The 27,919-nt window shown below is 39.2% G+C and overlaps 1 protein-coding gene across 1 annotated transcript in view; it reads right to left on the bottom strand.

Moving 5' to 3' along the window:
* Positions 1–27,919, bottom strand: part of LOC130926795 (anosmin-1-like) — a 163,446-nt gene that overhangs the window by 116,044 nt on the left and 19,483 nt on the right. The gene's annotated exons all lie outside the window — the stretch shown is intronic.

Raw genomic sequence — 27,919 nt, 5'->3', positions numbered from 1 at the left:
GGATTTTAACGCTTGCTTTCACGTAAGCCTCGTCCCAGGACTTTCCCAGGAATTATACTAAGACGCGACCCGACCCGTAATCTCCGTGTCAGTCGACCCGGGAAATTCCGTTCACATACAAGGGCTTCCCGTTTAAATCCTGTTTCGGCATGTGTGAAAGGGGCTTATGTGTTTGTTCTCAGCAGCCTGAGCGGATTTGAGTGGACTCACTCAATGAATAATTTAATAAAGGCAAGAATTTTTCTACGTTATGCTTGTTTAAAAATAATTCGGTGGGACAGTAACATGTTTAAAACTTTTGAAAACATTTGAAGTGCTTGAAAACCATTTATTAAAATATACAGAAAAAGTTTTTTTTTAATTATACTTCGGGGGAAAAAAGGGAAAAAACATGCCGTGTATGTACCTCTTTCCAATGCTAAATATGAATAAATACATTGAACACATTGGTATCAGGATCGGGACTCCCAAAATCAGGTGACTCGGACTCGGGTGCAAAAATATGCGATCGGGACATCCCTAATAATGACGATAGACATGTAAAATGTCGTTAGAGTTTTATATAATTTTAGCAATATATGTCGTATACAGTACAAAGCATGACTAAGAACATATTCTAAAATAACTTAAAACAAGCTTTGTTCGTTTGGGGTCAAGACAGCTGTTGATTTCCAAGTCCTTAGCTCTTTGGCTGCCATTGACAGCTATAGTCATCCAAGCCATTTGAAGTGGAAGGGCTGGCAGTGAATGAACATACCTTCATTCTCTGCCCTCCTCCCAGTTCAAATGGATTGGGCATCTACTAGTAATAAACTCATTTAAATTCACAGCAGAAGATAAAAAGAGCCACGTGATTGGACTTCATTCACTGTCAATGGCAACCAATGAGTTAACACACGCACACATTGTGGTTTTCCACGATCCTTGAAAGCATCTCATCCGCACACACTAGGCTCGTTGATGCAGCAGCTGGGATGAAATGGATGAGCCCGCATCTGCTAAGCACATCAGCCGTAAGATCTTTACGATCTAATCTTCCCTACGGCGAACGTGACCGTCCACGTTGCCGCTTCGCTTTGAACAAACCCAGCAGCTGGATCATCTTTTTTGTTATTGAAGAGGAATTCGCGCGCCAAAAACAGGAACCCGGAGCAGGAATAAGAGCTTTGTGAGTGTGGGGATTGATCCTCAGAAGATGAATAAACACTGGGATGACAGCAGATTGTCTGGGCGACAGGTCCAAAAGAGGATTTTAGCGCAGCTTTCGATGTAATAATCCCACAAGAGAATTAAATCCCTTTAGACATGGAAAATATGAGGGTTATCTGACAACGCTTGATGAATTCGGTAGGCATGTTGTTGTTTTGGTCCACTTTCAGACGTGCGATTTGCAGCCTTTTCACCTCCTCTCCTGTGGCCTCATCTTTGCATTTTTTTTTTTTTTGCCATGGGGGGTTTCCACTTTCTGCCACCCACCATGTGAATAATGAGCTCCACAGATAGCAGCCAATGAAGCGACCCCCCCTTTAGCCACTGAAACTTAACAACCATGTCCAGATCAGCTCCTTCCTGCTGGGACTGACCAGCCTTACTTTACACTCTTTTGCCCACCCACCTACACTTGCATTAACACACACAGAGTTAAACTAACAAAAATGAATAGAAGGCTGGATTCACACTGCAAGTGCAAAAGGCCAGATTCTGAATTAATAGCTGCAGTGTATCACAAAAGTGAGTACACCCCTAGCATTTCTGCAGATATTTAAGTATATCTTTTCATGGGACGACACGGACAAAATGACACTTTGACACAATGAAAAGCAGTATAATATTATATTATATTATATTATATAATAGAGTTAATTTAATTGAATTATTTTCACCTCAAAAAAACTCAAAATATAGCCATTAATATCTAAAGCCATAGCAACAAAAGTGAGTACACCCTTTAGAAACTACGTACATCCCTAAATGTCCAAATTGAATACTGCTTGTCATTTTCCCTCCAAAATATCATGTGACTCGTTACAGGAGTGCTGTCAGCATTGCTGCAGAGATTGAAGAGGTGGGGGGTCAGCTTCTTAGTGCTCAGACCATACGCCGCACTCTACATCAAACTGGTGTGCATGGCTGTCACGCCAGGAGGAAGCCTCTTCTGAAGACCGATTTTGTTGGACTGGCTGTTTTTTGGACTTTTCAAGTGAATGAGTCATTGGATAATTAATACATTACCAACTAGAGTTTTACTACCGAAATTTTCGGACTATAAGCCGCTACTTTTTTCCCTAATTTTGAATCATGGTGCTTATAGTCCACTGGGGCTTTTTTGTTGATTTATTTGGGTTAATAGGTAACACTTTATTTGACAGCAGCGTCATAAGACTGTCATAAAAACGCCATAATTATTACATGACACTGTCATGGGCATTGATGAGTGCTTATGACATATGTCTAGAGCTGCAACGATTAATCGATTAACTCGAGTATTCGATTAGAAAAAAATATTCGAATTAAATTTTGCTGATTCGAGTATTCGTTTAATTAAAGTGACGTTGTAATGGTTTATTTTGAAAGTGTTTGCATTTAGTTTTATTGATTTGGGTGGATATACTGCCTTCTATTCGGCCTCAATTCACATGGCTGAATCCAGGTGCTCCCTGTTGAGACGAACATAAGCTAAATTTTGTTTGAGCTAATGTATTTTTTTAATGCATTCGTAGTTTGGTTTATAGGTATATTTAGCCTATTTTTGTGGGAATATGTGTCCGAACCATTTGTTAAGAGCATCGTAAAAAAGTTTTAGCATTTTATAGCATTTGAACTAGCGGACTTTTGCGATGTAAGTTAGCCAATTGATCTTTTGTTGTACATAAATCCTCATTTATTTATGTTTATACCGTTTGAGGCTCAGCTCAGTTAATTTAATTTTTCATGTTCCTTATCCGATTACTCGATTATTCGAACTAATGGTTTGTCGATTAATCGACTACTAAAATAATCGATAGCTGCAGCCCTACATATGTCATTAAGGGTCATCCGGCAAATTTTGTCACCAGCTTCATTTATGTCCAGCTCGGATCTTTTACATCCTTTCAAAAGTGAGATAATTTGCTGGATGACACTAAATGACATCTGTCATCAGCATTCATTAATGGTAATGACAGTATCATGTCATAATTATGACAGTCTTATGAGGCCGTTTCCGTGTCAGATGTAGTGCCTTTTAGTCTGAAAATTATGGTACTCAAATGAGCAAATATAACGCTTCTACTTACTTACTCTTTAGCTAGCTAGCAAAGTGATACTTACACTCACCGGCCACTTTATTAGGTACACCTGTCCAACTGCTCGTTAACACTTAATTTCTAATCAGCCAATCACAGGGCGGCAACTCAGTGCATGAAGGCATGTAGACATGGTTTAAGACAATCTTCTGCAGTTCAAACCGAGCATCAGTATGGGGAAGAAAGGTGATTTGAGTGACTTTGAACGTGGCATGGTTGTTGGTGCCAGAAGGGCTGGTCTGAGTATTTCAGAAATTGCTGATCTACTGGGATTTTCACGCACAACCATTTCTAGGGTTTTCAGAGAATGGTCCGAAAAAGAAAAAATATCCAGTGAGCAGCAGTTCTGTGGGCGGAAATGCCTTGTTGATGCCAGAGGTCAGAGGAGAATGACCAGACTGGTTCGAGCTGATAGAAAGGCAACAGTGACTCAAATAACCACCCGTTACAACCAAGGTAGGCAGAAGAGCATCTCTGAACGCACAGTACGTCAAACTTCGAGGCAGATGGGCTATGGCAGCAGTAGACCATGCCGGGTGCCACTCCTTTCAGCTAAGAACAGGAAACTGAGGCTACAATTTGCACAAGCTCATCGGAATTGGACAAAAGAAGATTGGAAAAACGTTGCCTGGTCTGATGAGTCTTGATTTCTGCTGGGACGTTCGGATGGTAGGGTCAGAATTTGGCGTCAAGAACATGAAAGCATGGATCCATCCTGCCTTGTATCAACAGTTCAGGCTGGTGGCGGTGGTGGTGTAATGGTGTGGGGAATATTTTCTTGGCACTCTTTGGGCCCCTTGGTACCGATTGAGCATCGTTGGAACGCCACAGCCTACCTGAGTCTTGTTGCTGACCATGTCCATCCCTTTATGACCACAATGTACCCAACTTCTGATGGCTACTTTTAGCAGGATAATGCGCCATGTCATAAAGCTGGAATCATCTCAGACTGGTTTCTTGAACATGACAATGAGTTCACTGTACTCAAATGGCCTCCACAGTCACCAGATCTCAATCCAATAGAGCATCTTTGGGATGTGGTGGAACAGGAGATTAGCATCATGGATGTGCAGCCGACAAATCTGCACCAACTGTGTGATGCCATCATGTCATTATGGACGAAACTCTCTGAGGAATGCTTCCAGCACCTTACTGAATCTATGCCACGAAGAATTGAGCCAGTTCTGAAGACAAAAGGGGGTCCAACCCGTTACTAGCATCGTGTACCTAATAAAGTGGCCGGTGAGTGTATACAGGTAGTCCCCGGGTTACGACGTCACTTACGTGATATGGACTTTATGACGCTCGTTTTTTTGTTGTTGTTGTTGTTGTTGTTTTTTTTTGTTGTTTTTTTTTTAATAATGTTGACTTTTGATTTGTGATTCATGCTTTTATCTTGGCGCAGGAAGAGTAAAGCAGTTAGTACAAATGGCACACGAGTAAGACAGCATGTACACACGAAGAAGAACATATTTGTGCACACGAACAAGAGCGCATGAGCACGCGCACACATGAGGAAGAGCGCATTTGTGAGAGAGAGCGGGGAAAGCCTGCAAGCCTGCGCACACATATGTTGCTTGTGAAGCATCCACAGTGGCAACACCTGTATATAACACCTTTTGTACTGTTTATTGTGCGTTTTCAATTGTATTGGTAATGGTCAAGTACTTGGGGTGAGTTTATGTGATTGTTTTTGTTGATGTTCGGACACTAACTGATAGACGCTTATTGCTTGTGTGAATTGTTATTGTTGTATCAACAACTCGTTATAAACGTAAATTTGAATTGCTGTTATTGAAGATGAAACTGATTTAATTTCAATTTTTATTTTACTTCATTCTGCAAGTGTTGATGTCATGAGCAGCTAAATAAAGTCATCAAACTACACGGACGTCTGGCATAGTGATTTCAGAGTTTAAGCTCGCTGTCTAGCTAGAAGTTAGCTACAACTTCTAGGTGAGGACAGTACAATGACGTATAATACATGTTTTTGTATAGTTATTTTGAGTTATTTAGGGGTATTTAAAGGGTTAATTCCAAATTTATGTGGAGATTTTGGTTTACGGAACTAAAATGCAATTGTTTTTATTTGTTCTCTGTGATAGATCATTTTTTAACACGCCGGTAAGATCAAGAGAAATAATGCAAGCTCCCAGGGTCGCGCGTGGGCCACTTAGCGAGCGCCATTGACCTCAAATTCTGACTTGAGGCACACAGATACTTTCCATCTTTATGAGCGGTGAATAAGCCTTTCATAATCATGGTTATGGCAGTAACCTGGTTATGCAAGGCCATGTAAAGACATTCAAATCCTGAATATGCTCATATACTGGTTTGAAAAAACCCAATGATATATATCTTGCCATGAAAGACGCTATCAGAATAGCGTCTTTCATGCATTCACATGGTCGATTTGCAAGGGATATTGGTCTTTGGATTAAAGGAAGTAGTTGTTGCTAACTCATTGCAAAAAATAATTTGAGGTAGTGAAGGATTAAGTTGAACATTAAACATACCTGTCAACCCGAGGCTGTTGGCAATCTTACAAATAGTGACGTATGCCCTTGCAAATTGGTGACTAATCTTACGTTTTTTATTGCGTGCAATATGAAACAAAAATAAAACTCAATTTTAAAAATAATATGAATTTATTGGCAATATTGTCACATATAACCTGGTGCAATCATAGAACAATCAATACATTCAGCTACATCATGATTACTAAAATTTAACAGTGACTTTTGTTATAATTGTATGTTGCACTTTTGGCAATTTCTATCATGTCTTTTCTTTTGATGGCTGCACTTCATGGCACATCAGCTCGCAATTCATTTTGACTTGAAGGTAGTGCGTTAGTGTGTCCAATTATAAATTTAAAAAGTCAATTGATAAAATTAACTTACAGATGCAATCTTTGAGTCAGGGAACATTTCTTTTGCTCATTCTGAGAAGTGATCAGCAATAGTTGCAGGATAATTGTGTTCGGCAACAAATTGGCAGAATAAAATTAGCCCGGTACACCAGACTCACTGCTGTTCCAACTATATTCTCACAGTGTTTGAAAAATACAGGAGAACAGTCTGGCTGTGCCAGGCAAAAATAAAATCTCCGCTTTCGTCACTTTTCATTCTGTAGACTGCATCTTTATGACCGGTGTTGTTAATCTTACTTTTAAAAAAAAGTAATTAATTACAGTTACAAATTACTTCTCCCAAAAAGCAATTGAGTTAGTAACTCAGTTACCTGAATGTAAGAGTAATTAGTTACTTGGCAAAGTAACTGGTGTTACCTTTCATGTTTTTGTTGTTCATTTTTTTCAGACAAAAAAAAACAAAAAAAAACCGTAGTAAACTATGCTATGTTTGGAAGTCATTTAATTTTTCCATTAGTTCCCTCCTGTCTACTTTCGACATGTGAAAGTTTTAAAACTGTTTCATCATTTAAAGATAGATTCAAGTCAAGATTTTGCCGATTTAGGAGTATTTTAGATAAAAGGTTACTTAGGTTCGCTAGGGAGGTTCACTACAACAGAGCCTTTCTGAGAAGTCTACTGCTTTAAGATGGGGGCTGTTTACCAACTGCGGCAAGTGTATCATTTCGCATCCAGTTCATATACATGTAATATCTAGCGTAGCATCATGTGGGTGTAGTTTGTAGGCTGTCGGCTACAGTCAGTCAGGTATTATTGGAGCTACCTAGCCTAGCATCGCGTTTGCAACGGCGTCACAACTCCTTCTTTGCCACTCCCACTCTTCACTCTCCAACTCTGACTTTTCTCGCGTTATTCAACCAACGTAATAACATATAGTAACGGACATTGTCTCGCTGCCGAAACGGTGACAAAATCCGAACAGAGAAAAAAAACGTAACGCACGAAAAACGTACAGATTTTGAACGTACGGTATACACAATTAAAAATCAGTGCTTGTACAAATTACGCCAAAACCGTACAACTTGAAGGGGTATGCATTAAAGCAGAAGTTCGGAATTTTTGTCGTTAGGCTTAATCTTCCAGTTTGCGTGGATTTAATTAGTCGGCGGAGATGATTTCAACAAATTTATTATTATTATTTATTTGTTTCAGGGCTCTGGAGTAGTTAAGCTAGCGAGAGTCAATGGTCCCATCTTAGCATGCCAATCAAACATAGTCAAATAAATTCAGAATGCAGATCATTGTTCAAAATACCCATGAGGCCAAAACAATGTCACACCAAACAGCCCTAATTAATTTCATTTTTGAAGGACTATTTTATTTAGATGCGCAATGCGACCACAATAGAGAGGAGTGCTTCGGCCACTCATGCTCATGCTGCATTCGAGGAAGGTGGGAAGTCGGACTTATCCCACTCCTAAGGTACCAGTTGAGACCTCAAAGCCTTCCAAGCGAATGTAAACAGCAAGATGGTTGAAGTTATTTTTTATTTTGACCATCAAAAGACATTTTGACCAAATAGTGGTGGAAAAACGACGGCTAAGCTAAATAGCACACACTGTAAACTGCTTCTTTAGTTTTACTATTGATGGTCTGCTGGCTATGACATAACCAAACCGGTGGAAAAAATATCAGTCTAAGGAGCTACTGGATTACGAATGTTTCCGTTCAAACTAACGTTATTGACATGCAATGGTAAGTTTTAATAGCTTTATCCTGAAACCATAGCCAACACTATTGATTGCTTAGGTTATCGGTGATTTTCATGAGTGCATATGTTGTTTTTTATTGGCATGCTAAGACGGGACCATTGACTCGCGCTAGCTTAGCCACTCCAAAGCCCCTTAAACTAACAAATAACTAATAAACTGCACTGAATTTTATTAAATTAACTCCACCGATTAAATAAACCCGTCAAAAAATTCTGAACATCCCCTTTAAGTGAAAGTATTGAGAATGTTATGAGCTATCAGATTCGTCGAAATGTGCAAATTATGCGATTTGTGTCATGACGTTCTTTGCGAGTGACATTATTGTAGGAGAGAAATATGCTAGTTGATTTCCAACTCTACACTAACGGTTGTCAATGGATTTGGCAAATTTCATGCAGTTGGTAGCGCGAGTCATCCTGGGATTTCAAGGTCAGGGGTTCGATTCCACTGCCTACTGGAGAACTGTATGAACCATAATTTGCTTCCAAAAGTAGGCAGCACCTTGCATGAAACATGGGACAGTGTCTCTGAATGTCTAGAAAAGCTATTGCATCAATGCACCAGATTTTTTCCAATATCAGAACAGGGCCTGAAGATATCAGATTCTGTCGACTTTTTATATTTATGCTGGTATTAGCGGAGTATCCAATTATGCCACTTGAAAACAAAAAAGTGTCTCATTTGAACATACAGCTAAAATTGCATGGAGCCCATCAGGATGAGAGCTGGAGCTTCATTCAGAGCTAGGAGTCAATATTTGTTGGCAAACATTAGCACACTCAAGGGCCTCAAGTGGCGACTGCCCAGTAACAATCCTGACAAATGTGGTACAGTGGCTCCCCGTGAATAGCTCCACACTTGCTCATTAGCCTCTCCACTTCATGAAGAGTGCCCAGTCAAATAGAGGGGACAAAGGCCGCTAGCTCCCCTGTGGGGGCGGGGGTGGGGGGTGGGGGGGCACAAGGCCTGTCCAGCCACGGCCACCGCAGAAGCGACGCAAATGTGAGGCAAGAGCTGCCTAATAATTTGGACAAAGACACAGTGACCTCCCTTCGCCATCTGCCTTTTCGAAACTTCAAGCCTCCCTTTTTCCGAAGTCATCGCGGTCAACCTCACATGCGGCGTCAGGCGATTCGCCGGGTCCCTTTTTGTCATGGTAATTTAGTCTCTTTGCCAAAGTGCTTTCTCTCAGCTATTGTCTCTCCTCAACTGCTTGGAGACCACCAAAAATGGAGGTCGCCAAGTTGAATATCAAGCTCCATGACCATCCATCCCTCTTTATTACCATCATATGTCTATTTTATAAATGTGAGTGTGAGGATTTGGTTATCCACATGTGCAGTGATTGGTTGGTGACTATTCCAGTTACCCATGACAAGGAAAATAGATCACTTAATTGCTGATATACTTCCAGTCAGTCCCGTAGATTTCCGTTCTATTCTTTCACACTGCCTATAATCTTTTCAGAATTTTTTGGCAGTCACCTAATTACGAATTGAAAAACTGGTTCCGGTCTGTAAAAACCCAATGATTTAACTTGTGTTAAAAGTCTCATGGTATACCGTGGTATGAAAATGTAAAGGTTTGAAAACCGCAAAAAAAATTCTGTCATACAGTCATTAAGGTGTTAGCTATTTTTTATGTCCCTTTTTTCCGAAATTTCCAGGTTCGCGTTGAATCAGTAACAGGCACACTTTTGCTCAATAGACGATGTTTATTGATTACAAAATGCAGAATAAATGAGATTTATTGATTACAATCCCACAAAAGCAAGCAAACTGATATCAAAAACAAGCAAACAAATGGTAACGTGATGCTAGATTTGAGTTTGTCAATCTCAGAATCCCCGCTTTACGTTACAGCACAACTAGTTGTCCCTTAGAAATGAAAACCGCTTACCGTGACAAACGAGTGGGAAGCCAACAACACTCCAGTAAAGCGCCAAAAGGACAAAAGCCAGACGATCCGTACATGACCCGCTGGTGGACCTCACGGGTCGCCCGGAAATGTCCGGTTTTGTCAGGACGCACCCCTCGGAGGCGGAGAGGCCAACCTCCGCACCCGAGCGGTGCGGCCCCGTCCAATCACAAACATTTAAGCTACTTTTGGTTCAGCCTCCTTGAAAAAGGGCTTTTCACATGGGACAGATGAGCTGTGCTGCAACAGATGCCAACAAATGGTAAATATTATGGGTGCAAAACAAGTTATCTCTATGGGACCCAGGCGTGTAACTATGGGACCCAGGCGTGTAGATTCTCAAGCGTGTCTCCTAACTATGGGAACAAGGTGAAAAACCATAGAAGTTGTTACAATCTATGTCGCAGAAGCAATCATACATCACAAAAGCATAATGCAATATTTTCCCACATCAGTCCCAAAAATGCATGGAGAAATACCTCTCTTGCAGCTTTAAGGCTCAACCCTCACCCACCGGTTGCTGCTCAATGTCAGTGAGTCAGCTGTGCTACACGATGGCCGGAGGAGGTGAAACTCCTGAACTTTTTCCCCCATCGAAGAAAACGAAATCACTGGAATGGGAATACTTCGGCTACAGAAAAGTTACAGACAGCTTAGAGGAGGAGGGCCAACCGACATGTAAAACATGTTTGCGGAGGGTGGCTGCTGAGGAGGCAATACCTCCAATATGATTTCGCATTTATACAGAATTAAAGGTTAGTAAACACTATCATGACCGTTCCCACCAGCTACGAGAGTTAACTCCAGCGTGTTTAGTGTGTCTAGCGGTGGTAAAACGTGTTTTTTTTCTTTCTGGCAACTGTCTGTGTTGAGAAAGAGCATGTGTGTAAAATGTAAACATGATATGAGTCATACACACGTGCTTTTTACGGAAAATAATTCAATTATTTTTGTTATGATGGTAAATTTTTTAGCTGTGGCTGTGGGTTTAGGCTCAAGGACTGCATTATTTAACTTTGATTTAGAATATATACATATATTTTTTTAATTAAACATTATACTTATGTTCCAATTTGCTAATATGTTTGAAAAGTAAATAAATAAATTTCCTAAATAAAATATTTATTCCATAAATATCCTGTTCAATTAAAAATAAGTTGGCTTTGGCTGGGCAGTGTGCCAAAAAAGGGATAGGAAAAAAATATTTATATAAATATATACTGTATATGTACAGTATATATGTGGTGGAGCTTTGTTCTGGGGAAAAAAAACAAAAAAAAAAAACAATAAAAAATCCAAAACTATTGCAATCATTACTCAAATGTTGGTTGCAGGTAAATGTAACCACTGTTGCCGATTTTCACAACAAAACAAGAAGGGATTTCATGTGTCTGTGAACTAAAATGCAAAAGACATAGTAGCAACTTTTTGGCTGCCGTTAACGAGAATAGCTGCAAGCCCTCCAAATTCAAATGGATTGGAAGTCTATTGCCGTCAGTGGCACTCGAGTATGATCATTCACTTTCAAAGTGAGCAGATTTTACCTGTTTTAAATTAAAACTCTTGGCCCAAAGCATCTGAATTCTGCACCAAAGTAATGTATATTTTTAAAAGCACACCTCTTCAGCTTCCGTTCCATTTCCCGAAGAAGTCGAGGTCGTCAAAGCTGTATTTGTCTTATATAAAGAACATATTTGACATTTTCATAACAAAATGGCGGCATGCTGTTTCGCTGGCAAGACTGGCCTCTCTGAGTTATAGTATCGCCATGAAGAGAATTAAAACATCTAACCTTGAGTTGTGGGATGATGACTTTACCGTACCGGTACCTTGCATTTTATTTACAAAGGGTCCATGGAGGACATTTGTCTGCTCTCAGTTTTCACAGATACGTCACATGTTCCACATTCTACCGAAGCTTGCTCATGAATAATAAGAACTTACATACTTTACGCCTTAAAGCCTGCCCTGTAAAATTTAGCTGAATAATATGTAAAATTAGAAAATGCAATTTCTGGGGAAATGGCATTGGGATGCTTTGCCCTCCCATTGGTCACTTTTCACATTGGCATTTCCAGGTCACTTCCTTGTTATCTAATTAATTAACCATTAACAGCGCTTGACGCCAAATTCATTTGGACTCGGCAGGGCAAATGAACTTTCTTTCCAAATGGATTGGACATACAGCACCATCAATGGCACTGAAAGATAAGCATTCACAGCCAGTCCTTTCAGCTTAAATCAATTGGATGTCTATCATTGTCAACAGCAGGCAATGACTTAAAGCAGTAATGTGAAATAAGGTTGGCCAACCATGTTTTTGAATAATATCAATGGCTAAACAGTTATAAGCATATTTTCGTTATTTTTTTTAACGCAACCCTTCCAGATTCTTTGTTTAACCCATAGCAACGCCCTTGACAACGAAAATGCTTTTCTTCGGCGATCTTCGGAAATCTTCGGAAATTACGTCACACCGGGAAGTCCGCCATAGAACAGTATTGTTTGTTGCATTGCTTCTCGGTAAGATGCCACGGCGGTGTGTGGCGATGTTTTGTTCTCACTCAAACGAAAAGTTGTATGAGTGGCCAAAGGATAGCAGGGCACGTAAATGGACATCTTTCGTTCACACGAAGCGAATTAATTTCACGTGAGTAGGGTTTCATCATCGAGTAGTATTCTCTGCTGCAAACACTTCGAAGATGCCTGCTTCCTTAACCGGTCTGCTTATGATCAAGGATTTGCCAAAAAGTAAGTGTGATTTTTGGATAGACGACTGATGACTTTGTCAAAGCAGAGCTGCCAACTGTTGTGGAATGAACCGTATAAGCTAGCGCCGTTAGCCGAAAGTTAACTCGTGGCAATCCCCGATCATAGTTGTTGCGTTCGCTAGGTTAAGCGTGTTTAAATTGTGCGTCATCTACGATCTTGTCCGAAAGGGTTAATCCACTGTCAATTGGGAAAGGCGTGTGGATGTGCATATAAGCGGGTCGGCGTCGCGGTAATTCACGGTCACGTTGAAGTAAGAGACACACACCGCCGGTGAGTTTGTGCACATTTATTTGTATTTGTATTATGTATTTCCACCTTCATGCTTCAAGCATTGCATTGTATTTGTACGGTTCGGCGTTTCTTTCACGGTGATCGCTTGATAGCCTTCTAGTTTGTGTTTTACGTACAAGAGCCGCTGACAGGTGACAAGTGTTGCTTTTAATGTCTGGCAGCGAATCAGCGAGCGCGCAGGTCACGCAGTGAATCATGGGAAATGTAGTCTCGGGACAACACTGAAGTGGTGCTTTGTAATCTGTTCGCTTGTGTGAAAAAACTACATTTCCTCACGCCATTAGACGCCACTTCCTCCCGAGAGCCCCGAGCTGTGTTGTGCTGTGAGCTCCATGTGTTAATAAAGAAACAAAGTCGTCAGCACGTCGTGTGTTCGATACATTTGTAAACGAAAAGCTCATAACAAGACACTATGCACGATCTGTTTAAGAGACGCTGGAGTAGTAGGAGGCGAGGAGATCAGCGAGAAGCAAAACTTCGCGGTCGAATGTGGCGGCAGTCCGTTATTATTTTGTTTTCTTATTGTTGCCACAATAAAATGGAGAAAGCCATCAACGACTCATCTCCTTCTTTCCCTCCAACGTTTTTATATCATTATTTTATATCCACGAGAGCTGCCGGATCTGCCAAAATGAACATGAAGTCTTGATTTTTTTTTTTTTTTTAACAATGTCATCAGATAGACAAAAACATAAAATTATGTGCAAATGCCTGTATCTTCAAATCATGAAAATAACAACAGCCTATATCTTACCAATTTTGTAATCTCGATGGGTCTTGTATCCATTCCATGTCAGGTAGTCTAGGCACATTGTTTGCATCCTGATTAGCGTCTGGCTAATACATGTTAGGTCCAACATAAAATTCCAACCTCTTCTTCTTCCTCCAACTCTTCAAAAACTTGGATCTCCTCCCTTGCGCTCGATCTATCGCTTATATCGCTGTTTGAATCATTGTTTGAAGGGCTTTGTATGTCAGCCGTATGTATGGAGCTGCCATCGCTGTTCCCGGTGTGACGTATCGCTTCCGGGTTCGTCCCCTTTCAGGTTCGAACTTCGGAAACGCGATTATTTTGTCAAATATACAACATATAAATTATTTTATCATGCTTTATTTGTTGGACAATATTTAATTACTTTAATAGTAACCATATTTGGCATGTTATGAAATTACTTCACATTACTGCTTTAATTGTACTTCCTGAACATATCTGATAGGGCTGCAACTAACAATTATTTTTATAATCAATTAATCGGCAATCAATTAAAAAAATTAATCAATGAATCTGATAAATGTCACTTTTTCAATTACCTTCACAATATAGCTTGACGTTCTTTTAGGCATGTTGAATACAAAATTGATGAGTATTTCCATCAAAAATAATATTTTATTACAGCGTCATGACTTAAGTGTACTGTAGTCTACAACTGTACTGTTAAAGGTTCTGAGTATAAACCATAAAAAGACATTCTCAGTACACAAATATAACAAAAGTCCTGTTTATTAAAAAAAATAAAAAATAAAAAAAGTGCTGCTGACTGACATTTTTTCTTGTGGGTAAAGCGCTGATAGCACACTCTTTTGTATGACAATTTACAGTTTGAGTTTGTATTGAAAGGAGACTGAAATATGAATTGGTTTATATGTGTGGTTTATTTATAAAAAGAAATGAGACAACTTTACTATCTAACAGTGACTCAAGTGCTAATATGCTTCTCCAAAACACAATACAAATGGACACTTAAAGGGAACCTTGGACTAAAAAACTTGTAGGTGCTAATAAGCCACAATTGTTCTCTTTTACTAAAATATGAAGAAACACATACTGCAAAATATTGCAATTGTTTTAAAAATCTATAATATTTAGTACATGTTTTGACCTACCGAGTGTCCCATGTTTTATGGGAACAATGGACGCTCGGGGTGATGACGCAATTTGTCACTAGACGAACACTACAGGTGTTTTGCAATTCCTTCTACGCAGCAAAACGTCCAACACATGAGCACATTGGTTAAAAGTGGCGAGTACTTACTATTTGTGTTTTTAATTAGTCTTTTATCACCTTTTCATTGCCTCAAAATGCTTTTTGCGTATGTTTCCCTCTCATACTTTTAAGCATTGTGTTTTCTTGTGGTAGCTTTACAGCAGATTGTTGATCTTTTGACCACATTAGTCACGTAGCATATTTAAACCACCATTATTTGATATTACTATGTTTGAGTATTTTCTTAAGGCATCTTTAGTATGTTCTGTCTATATGCATCCAAGCAAAACAAGCTGAAAGCGCACGGAAGTACTTTGGGTGTCAAATTTGCCTCTTGCAGGACGTTTCGCCAGTGTAGCACATTTTGGCAGAAAATCGCTGTTTTTTTTTCCTATTCTCGTCTCGTCGCATCCCGTCTTTCCTGTTCATTTCCCTTTTGCTACTCGTTTTGTGAAATATCGACAGTGCTGTCATGCTTATCAATATTCCTCTCCGGTTCAAATTGAAAGGGTTAAGACATACTCTGGACGCCCGGCAGCGTAACCATGTGACGTCACCGCCCTGTGACGTAAACAACAACGGCGAGCTACTAGTAAAACTAATTTTTTTAATTGTATAAAAACAAAAACATCAAGAAGGGTTTCAATATCAAATTATTTTAACTCATAATAAAATTTATCTTTTGAGAACTACAAGTCTTTCTTTCCGTGGATCCCTTTAAGACACTCATTAGCATAATCACTAACTAGCTTAGTGCACCGTGCTATGTAGTAACGTCTCATCAACAAAGAATACAAACAATACAATTAGCTCTATTTACTCACCTTGGCGGAAGCACACTGGATCTAACAACACAAAAGACAATCTAACTCTAGACACTGCGTAATATTATTGATTCAGCAACTCAACAACTGCAGCAGCTGTTGCAGCAGTGAACTCTCTCTCTCTCTCGCTTTAATAACTGTCATGCGCTCAGCATCACATTACACACAAACAAGGACCCAAACAGGACTGCTCATAACTGCCGGTGGAAATCGATTATCAAATTAGTTAGCAACTAATTTATCAACTAACTTATTATCTATTATTGATTTAATCGATTAGTTGTTGCCGCCTTAATTTTGTTAATTTCGGGTCACTTTCTATTGATTTTGGTTCGCTTGCTGTTAATTTTGGGGCAATTTGAGGAAATTTGTTTCAGTCAAAAATGAGGACCACCAATTGAGATTTCTTTGCAAGTCCAAATTGAAAATCAATAGGAGCGAATGGGAATTAATGGCTGAATGGTGCCATTGAAAATGTACGGTGGGGTTTTTGTCAAAATTTGGCAAATTTGTACATTTTTGCCCAAAAATTTAGTACATCTTAATTTTGTGAATGATTTGGTGTGTGAATTACTGTATGTGAATTTGACCAAAAAATAAGTTACATTTTGAAAATTTGAAATATTTTGCCATTTGAAATAAATAAGGCTTTTTATGTTTAATTTTTTTTTTTAAATGTGCAACATGGGGCCAATGTTAGAGAATTTTTGGAATGTTTCCAAGTAGAAACAGTGTGAATCGGTCAAAGTGCGTGGGTTATGCCGTGTACCGAAAAAGTGGACGGAAAACAAATACGAGTTTTATGCTTTGCAAAGCATCCCAAGAATAAACCGCTTAGGTTCACTACTCTCCAAGGTTGTTCCTTAAGTAGTGTGTAGCATTTTCTGGGATTTTCCTGCCGTGAGAACATCTTTAGGAGCGTTTAAAAGTGAACAACAGTCTGAGGAATGTTACTGTCTCATTCAGAACATGTCTCTTAAAGCCCACCATCCTCCCAACCCCCAAGTTCTCACGCCAAAATAAATAGCTTGAACTTCCCCATTGAGAGTCTGCGAGGAGTAGAGGCTTCAATTATTCTTAACTAAGGGACGTAGCAGCAACTAAGAAGAAAGCGTCCCTCGCAGCTCGGAAAGTGTGTCAGCACTGTTTTACGAGACGTTTGTGTGGTCAGCTCATATATCTTGCGACACGCTGCAAAGGTGTGATAAAGCGTGGGCTGAAATGGACTTCAAAGCACCTTTTGGTCCGGTCGAAGCCAGACGTTGCTTTCACCCTACCGTGTCAGCGCAGATTTCCGGTATTGACACCTCTTATAGCCGTCTGGACTGGGAAGACAACGTGGCGGTCTATAGGACGACATTTTCTTTTGGTTTTATTACAAATCGGTGAGATCTAATAGTGATGTTTGTTCTACTTTAAATTACGATATGGGCCATATTATGTCACCATATTGATATGGCACTGCGGCTTATGGGCCAGTGCATCTTATTTGCTGATTTTTTGGGGTTAATAGGTAACACTTAATTTGACAGCGGCATCATAAGACTGTCATAATTACGACATGACACTATCATGGGCATTAATGAATGCTTATGACAGATGTCATGAAGTGTCATCCGGCAAATTATGCTACTAACTCCATTTGTGTCCAGGTCAGATCTTTTATCCATTCAAAAGTAAAGATAATTTGCCGGATGGCACTAAATGCAGGCATGAAATTGGGTCAGGGGTTAAAAAGGTCAGAAGGGTGTGGAAGAAATATGTTCCGGTAGAGCTGTCCCAAACGACTAATTTTCTCCCAATTAGTCAGCCAACTATTTTTACGATTAGTCGACTAATTAAAAAAAAAAAAAAATTGTGTCAAAAAAAACTTTTTTTTTTTTTTTTTTTTTTTAACTAATTTAACAATTGCATTTTTGTTAGCACTTAGTAATTCAAGAAAAAACATTTTGGAACACTTAAATTCTTTATTAAAGTACAAATAAACATGTAAATAACAATAATTAATCACACATAAACAATGAGATTGATAGCATTTACTAGTGCAAAGAATGGAATGTAAACATATTCAGAACACTGACTTCGCCTTTCCAACATTATTTAAAACAATTCTTTTAAAAAAATCTATCATTATTATAATATACTACTATAGATAATAGTATTATAATAATTATAATATTCATTGCCAATCATATTTTTCAAAAACAGTGTCATTTTAAAGTTAGTCTTAGTGTAGAATCTGAATTCTGTAATTTAAATATTTAATATTTAATATTAGTATTTAAATATTATAGTATTAATTCTGAAGTATGGGGGATTAACTCCAGAAATCGTTATTGATATGAACGTGACGTGCTTTTATTTTGAAATGTTCACAGCTTCACACTCCGCAAAAAACACTTTTCATCATTGCTGTCACTCATTGATTTTTTTTTTTTTTCTTTCCATTTTTTCGTTTGCACATGCTGTTAACCAGCGATTTTTAATGTTTGAAGTGTCACCTTTTAAGTTTTAACCACAAGTTTGCGTTTTGGAGAAGACTGCCAATGTTTTATAGCAGGCTAAAGTAGGTTGTTGTTTTTTTCCCTATTAGTCTCAATGTAGCAATGCTAATGTTTACACTCTTTAATGTATATTAAAGACTGTAAACATTAGCATTGCTGTAAATTTTCCGTCCTTATTTTGTATGTCTGAACTGTAATTCTACGGCGTGTTGATTACCAATAAACATCTGTGAAATGGAGTCTCATAAGTCATCTACATGCACGCACAAATGTATGTATGCATGCACGCACGCACACGGTGATAAAACGCAGCCGTGAAAATTATCGCCCTCATTTGTATTTACCTTGCGACAAATGGATCATTGCATATCGCGACAACCAACTTCAATAAAACATGTCGTTAGTTAGTTAGATGGAATTACGACACCCCACCTTAAAAATTTTCTCCCCGGATCCACACAATTCACGTAGGTCACCCTTTTTGACTTCAAAACGGCGAATTTCGCCAAAAGGTGATTAATTTTCATGCCTGTAAATGACATCTGTCATACGCATTCATTAATGCTCATGACAGTGTGAGGTCATAATTATGATGGTCTTATGACAGTCTATGGCACCACTGTCAAATAAAGTGTTACCAAATACCGTAACTAGTAATTAATGAAACAATTGGAACAGTAACTGAAGAAATAATTAGCACAGAAAAAGGATTTTCATTGTTATTTTCATCCGAAGTGCTGCAATGCATGCTAGGCGGCACGTTAGACAACAACAGTGTTGACAGCAGGTGGCAGCAGAGTTTGACTGTCTCTTCTGTTGCCTTCTCAAATACCACACTTCCGGGTTTAGGAAGGCAGTATAGAAGGAGTGCTATTTTTAATTTTTTTTTAAACGCAAGTTTTTCTCCAAGTTACGCGTTAGAAATAGTCATTTTGACGAACTCGTCCAAAGTCTAAATTTGTCAAATTACACCGAAATCCGACAAACTCTTCATCTGCACTATAAGTTTGTTTCATAACATTAATAATAAATACATTAATATTGATAATGGAATGAATTGTGCTGTGTTCATACTCATGCATGGGTGGCCAAATGGCGTACATCTTGAGGCGGATTGGTGGTATTATTACGGCATATGACATCACAATGTAGCAGTCGTCAGTTTAAAATGGGTATCATTTGCTAGCCAAAATGTGTATTGCAGGAAGATGTCTATGGCGGTAATAGCGATAGACATGTAAAAGATCGATAAAAAGGTTTTATCATTTTGGCGATACATATCGTCATATCGTATAGCAATATGACTGCTCAATGAAGGGTTCAGCAATGATGTGTGAGGTGTGAGGGCTGGCAGCAAATGAACACATTTTCATTCACTGGCAACAATGCCAGTTCAAAATGAATTGGACGTCTGTTAGTGACAAACACTTCAATTCACAGCAGAAGGATGAAAAGAGCTACATGATTAGACGGCTATCATTGTCAATGGCACTGATAAAGCATTTGAAGATTTTTTTTTTTTTTTAATGCAGCCACAGTCTTCACACAAAGCTGTGAAAAGCATTTAGATATTGCCATGTTTTGGACAAGATTAGCCATGCTTCAGATTTAGCAGCTCACAAAAAACATAACGTTCTCTCAAAAAGAAATCTGCCTAAAGAATGAGTGCCAAGAGTCGATATTGGCCACCAGTGTGGAAAGCAGGGAACGGCGCGTCTTCATAGCGCCGAGAAGGTTGGCTACGTTGTTAGCTTGAAAGTACTTCAGGGGTCACCGTAGGACTGACGCAATAAAAGGCCATTATTTGTTAAAGAGGCTGTCAGGCAACTTGCTTTTCTTTTATGTGGGGATGCTTTGCCAAAGGCACATAAATGTTATCAGCCATTTTTTTTTTTTTTTTTTTTTTTTTTTTTTTTGCAAAAACGCACAATTCTGACAAAATAAAACTTTCCCATACATTTTCACAGGCTCTCATTCATTTCAAATGGAACATTCAGCCTTTAAAAAATGTTTCCTTGTGATTGGTTTACAACTCGGACCTGTAAATAATCATTTGTGGCCAATACGTTTGAAGGGGGCAAACAGGTTATATATAGTAGACCAGTACTTCTCAAATAGTGGGGCGGGCCTCCCTAGGGGGGCAAAAAGCGATGTCAGGGTGACCTCAGGGAAAATACTTTTTTGCCATACTTGAATAATGCATCATTTTGAAAGAGTGCGCTGTATTTTTGAACAAAACGAGCACACAGCAAAGAGCATCAGAGATATGACGAGCTCAGACAAGGAAATATGACTAAGCATATGTAGCGTTTGGCTTTGACTTTTAATACAGTGGGAGACGAGAAAAGACCAGTCTGTGTCTAAAACTGTTTGCAACGGACAACAGGAAGCCACATCAAATAAGATGTCACTTATAAACATTAGACCCCACTCACATTGATAAGCCACTTGATTTTTTTTCAGCCAAGACGTGCCGAATATTGCCAACAATCGTCCCGCTTTGTTTCGCAGTGTTACATCAATAAACCAGCGAGCAATGTTAGCATCATATAAGGTGGCATACCAAGTTGCTCAGTGCAAAACAGCAAAAATAAAAACTGTCCCACTGTCCAATGACACTGTTGTTTGTGTTCGATTATTTTTTGTTTTTATGGTTAAATGGTTATTTGAATTTATTATTAGTTATTGATTGATTTTATTAAAATTTATTTTTCACTATTAGATGGTCAAAAATGTACCGTGAACAGGGGCGGACTGGTAATCTGTGGCTTCTGGAGGATCACAGAACGGCCAATGCCCTGGACGGCCGGCGGCCGCCATTCATTATATACAGTACATCACTGTTTTTACCCCCCCCCCATCCTCTGATTATCTACGGTTCGCATCCAATCCGACAGGTGGCAGCAATGCACCTGGCTGTGCACTGCCAATCTGATAGAAGAACGAAGAAAGCACAGAGTTCATTGGTTCCTAGTGGAAGCAAAATAGCGACTAGCCTTATGGATGGTGGTGGCAAAAAAAGAAAAGAGATAGGTGGCACGGAGAAGGTAAGGGAGAAAAATTTTAAAAAACTGGAGAGCGAAGAATTAAAATGTCATAAGTTGACAAATATTTTCTCAAGCAGCAGTCTGGCTGCAACGGCCGCGTCGGGTAACAACTGCCCACTGCCAGCCCCCGCAATGGTGAGAGTGGGAGCGGCAGCCGCTCTGACGTGCAGCCGGTGCAGGGAGAGAGAAAAGAAGAGGGAGGTGGTAATGATAAGCTGGTGGAAGTTCCCCAGAGAAGCGCAGAGCAAGTAAGTAGGGATGAAGAGGTTTACTTGCTCGGTATACTGGCAATTGTTATCCACTAGGTAGCTACATTTTAAATGAAATAAATGACAATTAAAGGATTAGTGCCAGCTAGTCCATGTACCCGTTTGAAATCGTGTCAAGTTACAGTATGCTAGTCCTGCAGAAAAAATATTTTAGCTGTAAAAGAACGTATGCACACGCAGCAGCAAGATTAATTCAGAAGAAATATAAAATATTAATGAAATGAATGGTTTTACTTTAAAGTTTAGGTAGCTAAATTGATATGATATATATTTTTAACCATTTATATATCGTTTTGTTTTCTTGTTAATACTTTCCAATGAAGGTTATGTCTAAAGGATTTGTCTTGAAATTTTTATTGTATTTTCATTGAAATTTATTATTTGTGTGGTAAGATTAATTATGGCATAAACAATCAAGTCATTTTATAGACACAGAGGATAGGTGCTATTATAATCAATTGGATACATAAAACTTGCTTTAAAAAATAAATTCTTTAATTTTTTTGTTCAGGTTGATCATAGAGCTAGGGCTGAAGATGAATCCAATTCCAGTTCATCCTTGCAGTACTTTAAGCGCCCCAAGTCAGACAGTCACAGTCGAGACACATTTTTTACTTACCACCCTCAGAAAACAAAAAACCTGACTGTACAAAGAGTATTCATACGCAAAGATGGCACAGATAGATAATGGCTAACATACTGCGAAGAAAATCATAAACTATATTGTATATGTATAATAATGCAATGTGTAGTTCTTTATAGCCGCTTCATTTTTCTCTCAAAGTGCACGAAATCGATGCATTTTACAATAAAATGTAAAAAAAATAAAAAATAAAAAAAAAAATAATAATAATAATTCTCCCAGGGGGCATGCCCCCAGACCCCCTAGAGGGTCTGTGTTTCCCTTCGTACAGCGATTCTTGTGGGCTGGGCTGAATCAAAGTCCAGGGCTGCTTTTTGGTCCCAGTCCGCCCCTGACCGTGAATGTATTTTTGCAGATTGGATGTGACTTTTTTTTTTTTTTTATTCAGGCAAAGTGGTGCACTTTGTCTTTTCTATACTTTATTGTAAGTTGAGCTATATATTTTTCCTTTAATATTAAAAAGGACACAATATTATGCAGAGGTATACTTATATTAATAATTTATAGGCAAATGATTCAAATTACAGTGGCAGAAGAGAGTTGTGTGTGGGGGGGGGGGGGGGCGCGAAACGTTTACATCTTCCTGGGGGGGCGTAACAGAAAATAATTGAGAAGCACTGCAGTAGACCAACAGTGCAAAACATACATACAGTGGTACCTCTCTCTATATACAAAGTTAATTCGTTCCAGGACCTTTGTTCGAAATGGTCGGATGTCGAGCAGGGTTTTCCCATAAGAATACATTATTCATCCATTAATTCATTCCACAGCCCAAAAACCTACACTAAATCCTTAATAAATACTGCTGTTCCTATTGCAAATAGCAATTAAAAAAAAGCAGAACAAATAAATTATGGATAAAAATCACAATAATTATAATAATAGTAATAATAACACCTGTAATAATGTAACGAATCAGGTTCTAACGTGGTACTTTTTTTTGCTGTACCTGAACGCACCACAGGGCTGACGTGACGGTGAGCAAAACAGCGCGGTTCTATTTTATTTTCTGTTTTGATGCTGGCTTCAGTCTTGCACAAGTTGATGGAATAAATGCTTAGAAACCTGACGAAGGCAATGTTTGGCGCTGTGACCACAATAAGAATTGTCACCGTAACTGATAAAGACTGGCGAACGGAGGAAGACCGCGGGCCGAAGTCGACATTCTACAGCCATATTGTCGACCCAGTTCATGGATGCACACACCATACTTATATTTTGCTATCATTTACATCTTCATTTCAATGGTAAGCGTCACCTTTTCTTTTTTTCTCCACCTGCGCTAACCTTTTTGGATCCTGTGTTGATTTATCTCACAAGAGAATCAGCCGTGTGTCCGTCTTCCGGCAAAACAAAGAAACTGCGGCGCTGTCAGAAATCGTCGTATTTCGAGCATGTCGTCGGAAGTAGAAACAAAGGGCGAGTCAAATTTTACGTCGGATGTCGAAAAGATTGTGTGTCGAAGTGATCATATGTTGAGGTACCACTGTACAAACATATATTTTAACCCGCTTATCCGAGAACACAAAAAGGGTTTTAAGGATATCTCTTTGTGAGGTTAGGTATTGCTCCCATCACCTTATCAAAAGTATATACCTGCAATCAAAATTCTCGAACACACACATCTATACACAAATCGAAAAGATTGACAGTTAAAAAAAAAAAATCTAATATAACATGGAAAAAAAGTATTTTCAAAAATATTTACACTAAACTAGTTCAGTTCAATTTTTTCAGGCATTCCCCTTGAACGAGACAAAGGGCTACATCATACACTACGTCACACAGCCCACTCTTCCGCCATTTGCGCTGTCAGCCTGTCATTCTTCCCAACTCGCCGACTCATCCGAAGAAAACGACTGGTCTATCTTCTCCCTCGAGTTGATGAAATAATGCATTAGCTTGCGCTAAATTTGGTTTCCGATTCACTTCTGATTCACGCACGTTTCAAAGTCACTTGCTCAATCCAACCGGCCGCCGCTCGCTACCTCGCCTCCGTCTACTTAGGTGGTGCCTCGCTCGGCAAGTTATTAAAAATGTTCACATTACATCTGTCCATCGTGACCTAACAATGGCTCCTGGGATATGTAGTCTTTCGTGGTATTTTCGGTTTTGAAAAAGGACAAGAAATGATGGAAATATGGATATAAACACATGGTCCATGCAGTGTTGTAATGCTTATTTATGAGGGCAATAAAACTATAAAACTCAAATGACATTATCTCCCATTTTACCGTTGTATTCCCGATTAACTTCAAGTAAAAACGGGCATGGCATCAACTTCCGCACTTTCAAATAAGACCAACAACTAGCATGTGGGTGATGTTATTACAGCGTGACGAGGCTTCAAAGATGATATGCGTGAAAGTATCGCTGCCGACACGTCCGGTGTTAAAGGGTAAGTGAACTGGGAATGCCTCAAAATTATCAGAAAGTCACCTATAAGCAAAGGCGGAGTTTGACTTTTGTGCGAGGGGGGGAGGGGGGCAAAAATGTTGATGACCCCGAAACGCAGTGTCAGCAATAAAATTAACTTACAGTATACGGTAGTAATCTAATCAAGTTAGTTGAGTCGATTAGTAGCTTAGCCGATGCTTGTACATTTTTTGTCTTACCTAATGGAGAAGTAGATGCCGCCTCCGTTTTGACTGAATATTCCAGCCAGGAACGTTTATAATCATACGTTGAAAATTAGCATTTTTTTTTTTTGTTTCCCATCGTTTTTTAGGGTTAACGTTAGTTTAGTGGAGCAAACTGAAACTCTGCTCACCATTTTGGCGGTGGTCTCCTGCGTTTCATGATCCACATCTTCAATCCTTGGTTCTTGCTCAGTAGTTGTTGTTGCTTTTGAAAGCTTAGGTTTGAAAAAAATATGAATATCCATCTTGCCTCTTCTGTCCTCAGGTGTTTTTTGGGGGGGCGGGGGGGCTAAGCAAATCAAATGACCGCCTCTAAGGTGCTAGTCACATGTTCTGTTTGAAAAATAATTTTGACCACTTATAAAAATATTTTTTGTTCACTTCATTTATTTTTGTTGCTTGTTTTATTGCTTTACAACTTTTATAGACAACATTTTACCAGCAAAGTCTTACTTTTAAATTCATATATTGGAAAATCAATTATATGCTGTGATTGATGATTGATGCAATGCACCGGGGAGTAAGGAGGGACTGTGCCCATTAGCCCTCTTAATCTCCGCGTTTGCCTATAAGAGCCCCAAAACCATTAGAACTTGACTCAAAATCAACAATTAAGTAATTGCCTACCATTGAAAATGAGAGACACCCAATTCATTTAAGCTAGGAGGACTGGCTATGAATGCTCATCTTTCAAAGCCAATGAGATAACAAGGAGGTGACCTGAAAATGCTCCAAAATTCATAGGAAAAGAGCAAAAATCTACAGGAATGCATTCCCACGTGATTTCTAGGTAATGCATGAGAGCACAATAGCATTGCTGTAGCAAAATTGTTGGTGAGTCACTTTTCTGGGAATATTTCTACTTGCAAGTACAGGAGTCTTTTTTCCAGTTGTGTAGGAGAGAGTGAGTACTTTTGCCTACTCAGGTGATTTTTTTTTACAAGGAAGTAGCTCCGAGAGACTGACAGTGATTACCACTGTCACCAGCTGTGAGGCCATGTTTAAGAAAGTGTGCCCGCCACTGTGCCTTTTCCTGCATTGGCAGCTAATTAGCGTCATTTACCAAGTTTCTCAGCATGTATGCTTTGGAGAGACGCCATTGGGGTTAGAGAAAAATTTGTTTAAGGAAAGTTAAATCACACAGCATACTCCACGACATTGGGTCTACCACATAGTGCGTAAAATGTGACAACGCAAAAGGCTCAGCTTATTTGTTCAAGAATTTATGATAATATCTTAACCCCAAAAAATACACCGGAGTGATTTTGTTGTTTTTGAAAGAAAATAATATGACTTCAAGAACTTTTTTTGATGCGCAAAATGTGTAGCATTTGTTTTTTTTTAAGAGTGAGATTGTGAAATGAATGTCACTTTAGACTACTTCAAATCAAGCATGATACAGTGGAATGTAGCGATTCCTTGACATCAAAAACAGTTGCAAATAGTGTACGTCTGTTCTCATAACTGGGCCTGGTGGAAACCTTCCAGGCAAGTGGATTAGGATCTGTATTAGCCATGTGAAGATACAAGAAATGCTTGTGTCAAATGTGTGGTAAGGCTGTTAGAAAAACATGCTCTTTGATGGTAAAATGTCAGTGTTGACAAGATATTACTCTAAAAACTCATATTTGAGTGAGAATTGTTCAGTATTTAACTTTTTTTTTTTTTTTTTTTTTTTTATATTTGATGAAATTGTAATGCATTTTCATCACAATTGTGTTACTAATTATCAAAAGTCAAAATTTAGTATTGGTAAGTACTCAGTAGTAACTTCTTGTCACAAATGGGGGAATCAGTTTGTGGTGTAAATCATCAATTTCAGAATGATTCTTTGAACAACAAAATTACATTTGCCGATATTAGTTTGCCACAATTATATAGAATTTGATTTAAATCATTGGTATACGATCGAGTTAGTAAGATATGATCTACAAATCTAACTCTGTTACATTTCCTTCCATCCATCATCTACCGCTTAATCCGGGGTCGGTTTGCGGGGGTAGCAGCTTAAGCAACGAAGCCCAGATTTCCCTCTCCTCAGCCACTTCAACCAGCTCCTCTGGCGGGATCCCAAGGCATTCCCAGGCCAGCTGAGACACGTAGTCTCTCTAGCATGTCCTTGGTCGTCCCCGGGTCCTCCTGCCAGTGGGACATGCCCGGAACAACTTTCCAGGGAGGGGTCCAGGAGGCAACTGAAACAGTTGCCCTAGCCACCTCAACTGGCCCCTCTCAACGCGGAGGAGTAGTGGCTTGACGCCGAGTCCCTCCCGGATGACCGAGCTACTTATCATATCTCTAAGGAAGAGCCCAGACACCCTGCAGAGGAAACTAATTTCGCCCGCTTGTATCGGCGATCCTGTTCTTTCGGACCCACGACCCACAGCTTGTGACCATAGATGAGGGTAGGAACGTAGATCGACTGGTGAATCGAGAGCTACGCCTTTTGACTCAGCTCCTTCTTCACCACTACGGACCAGTGCAGAGTCCGCATCACTGCAGACGTTGCACTAATCCGCCTGTCGATTTGTTACATTTCAACAAAAGCAATAAAAAAAAATGTTTTTCACAAATGGTTGCTGAAACATTTAAAGAATACATAAATAAATAAAAAACATTCTTTAAGAAAATAAAACAGCACATCTTAAAGTTCATCATATGTTTTGCGATGATATCTATTTGGATTCGAATTTGCTTTACCAAATTATATTTCGATCCATATCAAAATATAGTTACACAGTAGGTATTGTTGTCCCCAGATTATATATTCCTGATATCAAACGCCATATGGTTTTTCAGCTCTAACAATTTTAAAGTAGCACAAAAGCTCAAGGATTTATCCAAGTGCGTTAAAAGCCTGGTGGGCCGCCAAGCTTTTCTTGACCTGCCTCTCCCACCACCACCGCCACTACCAGGTTAAAACAGTGCTACAAACGCAAGTTTAATGTGTATACATAATTTAACCCCGTCTGTTGATACATTTGAAAGCACAACATCAACATCTTATGGTCGATTTATGAACAAACATGTCCCAGCACTCTGCCATTGCACCGAACTGCACTGCATTTTTGCCTGTTTGTTAAAACTGTATATGAAGACAGTG

The sequence above is a fragment of the Corythoichthys intestinalis genome, chromosome 12 (genome assembly GCF_030265065.1).
Source record: "Corythoichthys intestinalis isolate RoL2023-P3 chromosome 12, ASM3026506v1, whole genome shotgun sequence".
Taxonomy (NCBI): domain Eukaryota; kingdom Metazoa; phylum Chordata; class Actinopteri; order Syngnathiformes; family Syngnathidae; genus Corythoichthys; species Corythoichthys intestinalis.
Note: the sequence above shows the minus strand (reverse complement) of the source record. Positions and strands in the feature narration are given on the sequence as shown.